Below are 10,207 nucleotides of genomic sequence, written 5' to 3'. Positions count from 1 at the left end.
TCCTTCCTTCCTTCCTTCCTTCCTTCCTTCCTTCCTTCCTTCCTTCCCTCTTTCTTTCCTTTCTGTTCTTTATTTTCTGTTCTTTCTTTATTTTCTGTTCTTTATTTCTTTCTTTCAGCATATTTTGGCAGCACATAAATCATTGTAGTTTTCTGGATGTAGTGGCAGAGCTCTGCTCCCAAGATTTTAAGACAAAGTCTTGCAATATGAGGACTGAATATCAGCTTAGCCATGGTAACTATCACTGTCAGCTTAGCTGACACTACAAGATAGTTAAGCTAAATTGCATAGATTGCAAGCCTACGCACTGCAAAGTCACACTGGTTTTGTTTATTATGGGCTAAGAGGGAATGCATGGAGAGTTAAAACAGCTCAGCTGATGTATGGTAAGTTGTTAAGCTTGTAAGTCTTGAGTCTTTATTTTCTAATTTAGACCTGACACAGGAAATGGAAGACAATAATTAATGAGTGGAAGAGGAGATATGGCTTTACAATAGACAGAGATGGTGAGATAACATTATTACATATTTCATTGGATCTTTTACCAAACAGATGATAGATTCATTATAAAGGGTGCACAGAACAAAGGGAACATTGACATTTAAAGAGATTCTGCTCCGGAAAGCAGCCACAGAATTGGCATGATGGGTTTCCGTGACTTCTGTGTTTGGTTTTCGGGTGAAGGAACAGCTTTGTATCTATTGGACCTGCGAACTGTTGTGACACGGGAGTTACACTGACTTTGAGTCTGATGAGATTTCAGTCTTGAAGTGCGTTTCTGTTTATTCCCCCTGTTGTTTTTTGGTTTTCTCTCCATCTTTTTTCCATGAAGGCCAGGTAGAAGCAGCTTTTCCCCCATTGTTTTCTTTGTTTTATTTTTCTCATTTGTTCACAGGGTAGGGCTGTTTTTCCTGCTATATTGTTGTCGTTTCAGAGCTGCCTACACACATGCTTATCTCAGCTTAGTTCAGCCAGTGTGAACTTTTTCATTTGATGCTCTTTAACAGCCATAGAATGTCTTACTCCTGTTCGCTTGAAGACTTTTCTAACCAACCAAAGCTGAAAGAACAGCTGTGCTGATATTTAAATATAGGGGTCTGCACAACCTTGTGTCCTGATTGAAGTTAAAACTTCTTAAAACCGCACTTTTCACTTGATATGCACCCAGCATGTTGGAAATACCAGCTTCTACAACTGTCTTTGAATGATATCTTCACTGAGATCTAGTAAAAGCCTTTGCTTTCAGTGAGGCTAGAAAAGAAGAACTTAGATACTTATAGAGTATATTGGTGGACTGGTGGTATTGAGGTGGAAACAATTCTAGAATATTTACCTAAGGAAAGATAAAACTTCACCTGGCTCAGTGTCACATCTCCAGCCATGTTTCCTGACTTTGTCCAGCAGAACACCCTTGGCAGAGTCCATGGCTCCCTAGATGTCTTTAGGACAGTGGGTGCTGCCCCGCTGCCTTTGCGAGCTCTTGAAACCTGAAGCATTTTAGGCTAGCTTAAGTCTTGTTTGAGTACATGTCATTAACACCCAAACAAAAGGCTGCAGTAAGGCCATTTTGCTCTTTCTGAAATGGTGTTTCTCAGAATTTGGGTTCAAAGGAAATTGCAACTTTCCGGTTCAATTCAGGAAAACATGAAATGTCAATTTTTTCTGCAGAACAGAGATTTTAGCATTCATTCAGCTCAGCCAGCAGGTGAGGAGAAGCTTAACAGTAGCACATGGAGCAAGTGGTCACTGCAGTAATCCCCTGAGCAAAGAGCACATGAAGCTGGAAAGCTCTGAAAGGGAAGTCAGAATGACCCTAACAGAAAACTTTTCCTAAAGGAAACCACATCTGTTCAAGCTGGCATGCAAGACTGTTCTCAGGAGGAGCAAGATGCAAAGTTCAAGGGAACTGCATGTGAAGACACACCATGACTTCACTGGGGTTATATAATGAGCCTCGGTGTGAGGAAGCTCTTTGTTCTATTTACAAATCCCTGTATTACTGACAAGGAAACTTTGGTGGCTGGCTTCCAAGGAAAACAATGAAGAAAGAAAGGTGGGTTTTTCTTTGTCTTGCAGCTCCCATAAATCCCCTACCATTCTGAAATGTGATTTTTTTTTCCCCCTGTGTGTAACCCCATAGCATGTTTTACAAGTATAATTACAAAGCAATCAAACATGGGATCAGTAACTAGAAGTGCATCAAGGAATGCTGAGCCCGTTTGTTTGGAAACTCCACAGGTGTTGGTCACAGCCTGGAAACACCAAGGTTATTGTGTGAAGAATATTGTTTCAGCCACGAAGAGGTCAAATACCGGAGAACATTCTTGGATATTAAGTGAGATTTAAGTCAGACTTGTTCCTCAAACACAACCTGCCACTAAGGAGGCTCATAAACCAACATCTCTGATACAAAAGCCCCCAAACTCTGAGAAAGGTCAGAGTGGGATTGGGACACCAAGGGAGAGGATATAGCAGAGGTTGAAAAATCATGAATAATGCAGAGAAAGGAACAAGGAATGACTATCATTCTTTGCTATAGCACAAGAACAGTGATTTATTTATTTTTTTTAATCACAATAATTTGTCTGTACTGCAACAGGCTCTCATTAGAGACTTCACTAAGCCAGTCTCCGGGACTCTACAACTCAGACGCTTTTCTTTACTCCTCAGTAAATATTTAGACTGAATGGTGTAGAGCTGTAATGTCAGGGAATTAACCCTTGGTACCTATTTCTAAATCACTTCTATATATTTCCTGGTGAATGATCTCACTGCTGACTAAAACTGAGCTATGGTTCTTCAATAAAAAAATACTCCATGAGATCTATGTCTTCACCTCTAGCTATTAACAAGTTCCCACTTAATTTCCCAGGTATTTGGGGGAAGAAGGCATTCGGTTGATAAAAGCATGTTACAGATAACTACAAGGTAGGGATAGTCCTTCTGAGTCTTGTTCAAATTCCATTTCAGACATCAGAAGTTCCTTATCTCAGCTCTCTATCTAGGAAAATATTTACCCATTATAATGATCTAATCACAGGAAGGGGCCAGGGCCCTATTTTTCTCATTTGCCTGCCTGTCTCATCATGGGGTGAGGCTTGACATAGGGTGTGTACCACTCCCAGATCCTCGTGCAAAGCTTGCAGTTGGGGCTCAACACCAGCAGTGACAACTGGTGCAATTCTTTGGGTGGCTGTGACAAAGTCTCGGTGCTTTCAAATGCTTCCTTGTGACATTTGGCTTGTCTGTTGGTGCCACTCGTGCAGAGTGGCCACCTCATCTAGGCATCTGTGGAACAGCGCCAACACAGCTAAAGCAAAACCAAGTGGTTTGTTGTTCACACCCAAAGATAAAGTGGGAGTGAGTGGTCTTAACTGGAAGGGTCCAGTCTGGTTAGGCTAAAGGCAGAGCAGGAAAGAGCCCAGATAAAGTCTTGGCCACAAAGAGTTGAGATGACTGGTTCTGTTGTGTTCCCGCAAGCAAAGAGACAAGCTGATCTTTCTCATTGTAATAAGATAGGGTGGGAATGGTTATATTCTTAGGTTGCTTGTTGCCTTCAACCCTCCTGCTCTGTAATACTAAATAAAACAAATACTTCAAGGGTATAAGTCATTATCCCTGGTCAGCTGCCCAAAGGGAGGGGACAGAGAGTGGTAAACAGCTGACACATGGGTGTATCCAGCTTTTGATTTAATAGTGGAGAAAAGTGGCATTTTTCAGCCCACGCTTGGAAGAGTGAGATGTTGAACACGTGAGATGGGCGTCCAGATTTTCTGCAAATGCTAGAACCAATTGGCTGAAATGTGGGCAGGATAATGGAAATACCAACTGAAAATGCTTTTTCCCCCCTGTGGTAGGTGTGGACCTGAAAAACATGGGTGATGTCAAGCTGCTTTCAGCCTTCTTGAAATTTTGAAACCATTTGTCCCTTTCTGAAAGGTCTGTGCTGAACAGATATTTGTAAGCGTATTGCTTCATGTTCACAAGCTCAGTCTGGAGTGCCAGCCCTTGCCTGGGCCATGACTGGGCTCCTGCAGCTGCCGTGGCTGTTGTGGGCCCATAGCACCCAACAGGTAACTGAAGCAGATGTGTCCTACAAGAGGGGAAATAATTTGCATAGGAGGATCTGGCATTTTATGCACTTCTCAAGGGACCAGCAAGATTCCACAGCTTCTCCCGTGCAGCCAACTCCTAATATCTGTGCATAAACTCAATGTTCTTGTGTTTCCTATCAGGTTGCTGCTATGTTGCAGCAGGGGTAAAGATGTTGCTCCCAGTTCACGTTTACTCTCAAATTGTCTGCTAGATTAGAAGCGAGCCATTTGGAAGAGATCTATGAGCAATCTGGTTTAGCTCTCTGCAGACATTCCTCTCCAGCCGCAAGCAGCTCATGAGCAGCTCGAGTGCCAGGGATCTGTCACCTCACTGGCAGCAGGGCTGGGCTGGCTCTTTGGTGATCCAAATTCCTGGGGATGGCTGAGTCCAGGGCTGCTGGGGCACGCTGCATCACCTCCTTGTCCCACAGAGGAATGGAGCAGATGGAACAGCCTTTGGCCGGAGACGCTGTTGGTCAAGGTTAAACATGTGGGTTATAATGGGTCTTAATTCAGTCTGTACTTATGTGCTATGAGGTAATATGGAGATCTTAAGAGTAATTGATGGAGGTAGCGAGTCCATGGATTATTATCTGAGTATGTTCTCCCAGAGACTTGGAAGTGCAGTTGTCTCCTTTTTATAGATGGTGCACTGAGGCACAAAGCTCCAGAGTCACTGGGGAGGAACATGTTGGATAAATTTTTCGCATTAGAAAATGTTTATTTGTCAGACATGATTCCTTTTGTGTTGTGTATGTGGGAATGTATCCATTTCGGCAAGACACTCTAGGAATCATTTTCTTGGCATCAGAATGGAATTCCTGGCCAAAATGGTCCTCCATTGTGGCATGGTAATTATTGGGGTGGCTGGGAGACTGCAGGTCAGGCCTTGGAGCTGAGGCTAGCAAGACAGGAAATTAAAGCAGAATGGTGATCTTTAGTAGATTCTGGCACTCTGATTTGTTTTTCACCGTGTGCTTTTTGTCCTTTGTTGCAAGGGAGAAAAGTCCTCCAAAAATGTTGAGAACTCTTGTTTTTGTCACAGTAGAGACAGGAAAGTTTCCAGACTCTCAAAGATATTGGCAAATGGAGGAAGCTCTTTGCAGTTTAGCTCAATCTGCAACTTTCCCAAAGTCCCACAACGGCTGTGCTGCAGAGCAGGATACTTAACTGTGATTTCCTGCAAGGGAAATGATGGTGCACAGGTTGCCTACTCGCTAAGCTGAGAATGGGCAAAGCTGGCAACCAAGAACGGGAGACCCAGCACTTTCCTTTTGGCTGTCCACCTTCGTTGTTCTTTGTTTAGAAGCTAGTCAGTCAAATTGGTCACACCCCTCTATTCATTCCTTATACCATCTTAAACTCTTTGCTTCTTTGAGGGTTTAAACTATTTAGGACTTTTGTAGGAGATGGCTAAGGATTTAGATACATTCCATGGAGGAGGCCTCCTGAGTCAGCAAATCCAGACCTTTGCTGTTGCACAAGACGAGATTTTATGGTGTGGAATGTGGGACATCCTGGAACATCCACCTCAAGTCATTCATCTTTGGTGTTAGCCAAACTGCACAGCTTTTGATTTCTTAAACTTTTCCCATTGATCCTGTAGTTCTTACCTCAAGTGTGTCCAAAGCTTAGGGAAACGGAGCTGTCCAGGAGCCAAGCAGAGAGTTCAAGTTTTGTTCGCGTGAAAATCATCAAGAGAAAGACTATGCTATCCTTGTGCAGGGAGGCCAGAAGGTCACTGGTTTATTTTGCAGTCTTGTCAAACAACTCTTTGATATGTTATTCACCACAGCTCAGATTGTTTTTCATCCAGAATTGTTCTTCTCTTCCCTCTTCTCTTCTCTTCTCTTCTCTTCTCTTCTCTTCTCTTCTCTTCTCTTCTCTTCTCTTCTCTTCTCTTCTCTTCTCTTCTCTCCTCTCCTCTCCTCTTCTCTTTTCTCTTCTCTTTTCTCTTCTCTTCATTTTCCTTTTCTCTTTATTTTTCACTAGGGGGAATCCAATTTTCTCTTCTCCTCCCTTCCTAATATTTCTGATCTCTCCAGCTGTCTCTGTACTACACCCATCTTCCACGACTGAGGGAGTTACATGTGAAATTCACAGTTGGCACCTCTAGCTTGCAGATATATTTATGTGGCTGCACATATTTTTATGTGCTGAAACTCTACTTTAGTAGAGCCCACAAGACTGATGAGCGAGGCAACATATTTAAATATATATATTGTAAATGTGTTAATGACTACATGGTCTATAGGTCCCCGTGGAAATAAGAAAAGGCATTCTTTTAATAAACAATGGAGCGCATCCAGTTTTTCTTCCTACTTAAGTTATTTCCAGCACATTCACTAAAATGCTACCAGATTCAATAATATTTGTCTCTTTCTTGGCTTCTTACATACATAGCTTTCTTCCTTGACAACAAGTCCAAGATTTTTTGGAGCCAAAGCAGGAATGATGATGTGTTTTTGTTGTTGTTGTTCTTCTAACCAGCTGTCTCTGCTCATCTTGCTGTCACTAGGAGAAGACATCTGCTTAGTACATTCAATATTTTTGCTTTGATTCTCAACAGGGAGGTCAGAGCCCATGCAAAAATGTCCCCCAAATTATTTGCTACCACAAACATTTCTTTTAAAGCTGGGGTACTTGCTATGCAGTGTAAATTCCTTAAAGAATTTGACCAATTCTCTTCTAAAACAAAGCACTCATGATTTCACTGCTAAAATCTGGACATGAGACGTTCACCATTAGCAAGATATCCTGCAAGATACCAGATGGTGCAAATACAAAGTCTAGTGACTTCTGCTTTAATTATATCACATCACTCTGATGAGATACTATAAACTTACTTTTTTTTTTTCTTTTTTTTCAAATTTCCCCACTAAACTGAGGCCCAGAGAGGGAGGATTCTTAATGAAATTGTCAGCTTTACTAATTGTATCTGCTAATTTCATCACATTTCATTAGAAAAATGGTCAAGCAGCAGGGACTAGCAGTATTATGGCTCGCCTGTGGACCCAGACTGCTAGGCAGTTCTTTCTTCAAGGCACTAGCAACCCTCCTTCTTCATTAACCAAAGATCCAGTCTAGCAAAACACTTCAATCCTTAAATCCACCCCTGTTCAACAGAACGCTTAAACCTAAGCTAAAATCTCACTGGACTCAAATTGGATTTAAGTATGTCCTTAAAACTAAGTATGCTACACTGGCACATTGCTCCACTGCCTTTTTCAGTGATGGGATTTAGCAGTTTTACAAAGCTTTGCCATTCTTTCCAAGTGCTGCAGTTAGAGCAGACAGCTGTGGAGCAGAGTGGGGAGCAAAGCCTGAAATGAGTGCAGAGGGGTCTATACAGTTCTGAAGGACAACAGGAAGGGCCTGAGCTACCCAGAGCTTATCTTAGCCAAGAGTAAAGTGACATGGGATTAATTAGGACTAATTGGCAGGTAAAATAGGGAGTTTGGTGAACCATGTGCCACTGAAAGAGGTGTACAGAGATGCAGCAGGGTTTGATAATGGGTGCTATCTCTGATATACTAATGAAAAGTTAAGGAGGGGTTGTTGGAAATCGTATTTCTCGTCAGTGAGAATTCCCTCGGGGTTCTGGCCCAGACTCGATCACTGTGAGTGATCTATGACATCCTAATGCCTGCCCAGCACATGCCTTGCATTCCTGTCTGGATGCAAACATACCTGCAAAATGGAGAATGACAAAGCTTGGCCCACTGCTATTCCTAGATTCCCTTTAGCAGGCAACAAACATGCATGTATCTCTAAATCAGGAGCATGTACCCTGGTTAGAAATGAATTCAGGCTTGCAGGTTGAGTGTTTTCTTTCCTCTCTGTCTAGCATCCATGCTGGTGTTTCCTCATTCCTTCCCCACTACCACAGGAATGCTATTGCTGTGAACTCACATTTGGCATGTGCTTCCAAGAACGCCCTTTGGAGACCGAAGGGTCAAATGCACCACCTCAGCGTGTCATGATGGGAAGAGGCATCCTCGTGGCAAGGTGGGTGAAAAGTGCTGTGGTTTGGGGCAGAGGAGTCTCCAGTTGATCTAAGGCTAATTGGATCTGATCTTTGTATGGAAATTAGGCGGCAGCTCTCCCAAAAAACACACACTTAGTGTGTTTTCCAGCCTTTCTGGCTTTTACCCACGGAAGGATTAGTTCACCAGGTGGGCGACTTTCCTGTTGTTCTGGAATTGTTGCTAGCAAGGGAACACGTCAGATCCCCATGATTTCATCTGATTAAGAGTTGAATTGCAGTAAAAATGACTTAGGTTAGAGATAAGGAAAGCTTTACTAACTGTGAAGCACTGGAACGGATCCTGGAGATATCCTTATGAGCAGACCAGGTGACCATCTGGCGAGTATGATTTAGGCAAAGCTGCTCCATCTTTATGGTGCGAGGGATGACTTACGATGGATTCCCAGGAGCTCAGTCCTGTGTGTGTTTTACTGATGTTTGTTTGGGTTTTTGTGTGTGTGATTGTTGTTCTGTTTTTTGATGATTTTGCATCCAGAATCTCACCAAGGAGAGAACCAGATTCTGAAAAATGAGGTTTCATCTGCTGATTTCGGGAAACTTTGCACAGAATCCCTTTGCAAATAATCTGGTGGGAGGTTTTACTTCAGGCTGGTTGTAGTGTATCCTTTCTTGCACAGGAAAAGCGCAGCACAGAGCCTACATGCATGCTTTGGGCTTATAACGGGTTCTGGAGACACAGGAAGGTGAATGGACTGGTCTAAAGTCATACAACACAGGAAAAGTAGGAACAGAGGCCAGGTTTCCAGGCTTCAAGTCATGTACCTTAACCACTAAAAAACTTCATTTCCTTGAATTAATATTGGCCCATGCTGACTCTTGTATTACTGCCTCCAGAGTGGCCTATGCAATGTAAGGCATTTCAGTCTTTTGCTGTTTAATTCATTTTGCTGCTATGGTGCAGGGTGCGGTAGATATTACCAAAGGAATGATCGCACGTTGCCAGTATTTTTGATTCTTTCCAGGCAAAGGGTAGATTTTCACAGCCAGGCTCAACACCTTGAAGTTTCTACTTTCATTTCCAAAATGTATGATATTGGTCATGATAGGAAATTGAAAAAATAGAAAATTCACACAGTGCCTGACAAGGCAGTGACCATTCTGGGCTGCGTGTTACAAGGGTAATGGGCTGGGAATCAAACTTCCACTGCTGTGCTGCGGGGGATTAGTCACAGTTCACCTATCTGCAAAACGGAGGTAGTGGCAGTACTATCTCATACTTTGGAGGCCCAAAGCTTAAAATTGTTGAGATCATTCAAAGGAGGCTGCTATGGACGTGCAAAGTATGCTCTCTTCTGCTAACGCGACTGGAAAATTGCATAAGCTTGATGGATAAAGAAGCAATAATTGTTGGATATGGGACAAGGAAAATATTTGACCACTGGTTTTCTCTGAAATACTAAATGGAGAACACTTGTCTCTCATCTTGGGCCAAACAGTTTTCTTTTAGTTTTCAGCCGCTTTCCCTAGATACCAGTTGATATAACACAAGGACTGTTGCAGATTTGCAAAAGAGGATTTCATGGAGAATAATAATAAAAAAAACCACGCAACAATTCCTCTGTAAATCCGCTTCTCTGGAGCACTACAAATCAGGACTCTGGCAAGAGCCACACCGTGCTGAGACTGACAGCCATTAGTGCCAGCGAGTCCCGCGTGATGACTGCCTGACCTCTGCAGCAGAAAACACCGTCAGGAGCATTCCTCGGAGCGTGATGAAGGAGCACGGCCTTGCAGCCTGGTGGTCTGGAAGGAGACACTTGAGCTGTAGCATCCCCCGGGCAGGAACTGAAGCCAGGCCTGCAGGGCCTTGGGCAAAGCCTTTGGCCACGCAGCCAGTGCCAGTGCTCCAGCCTTGCCCAGCAGTGCTCTAGGAAGCAGCCACGTTTGTCTTTCACAACAGGCCACGCTCGCAGTGTTACTGGCACTCTAGGTACACGTACAGCATGGGGCCCTAGTGACTCATGTGCTATTCTGCTTTGGTTCTGGATCTCAGCAGGGTTTAAACACGGGGTAGGCAGCTAGGACAAGGCTAAGGTATTTCTGGTCATAGTGCTTAGAAAACTTC

The 10,207-nt window shown here is 43.2% G+C and overlaps 1 long non-coding RNA gene across 1 annotated transcript in view; it reads left to right on the top strand.

Annotated features, from left to right (window-relative positions):
• The window catches only part of LOC118171240, a 48,744-nt gene extending 39,805 nt beyond the window's left edge, over positions 1 to 8,939 (top strand). Inside the window, exons 2-3 of the long non-coding RNA XR_004753118.1 lie at positions 7,984 to 8,102; positions 8,760 to 8,939. This is a non-coding gene — a long non-coding RNA (uncharacterized LOC118171240). The remainder of the gene's footprint in view (positions 1 to 7,983; positions 8,103 to 8,759) is intronic.
• Positions 8,940 to 10,207: the final 1,268 nt, after the last annotated feature.

This window comes from Oxyura jamaicensis, chromosome 9, assembly GCF_011077185.1.
Source record: "Oxyura jamaicensis isolate SHBP4307 breed ruddy duck chromosome 9, BPBGC_Ojam_1.0, whole genome shotgun sequence".
Lineage (NCBI taxonomy): Eukaryota > Metazoa > Chordata > Aves > Anseriformes > Anatidae > Oxyura > Oxyura jamaicensis.
The sequence above is the reverse complement of the archived record's forward strand: the minus strand, read 5'-3'. Positions and strand labels throughout refer to the sequence as shown.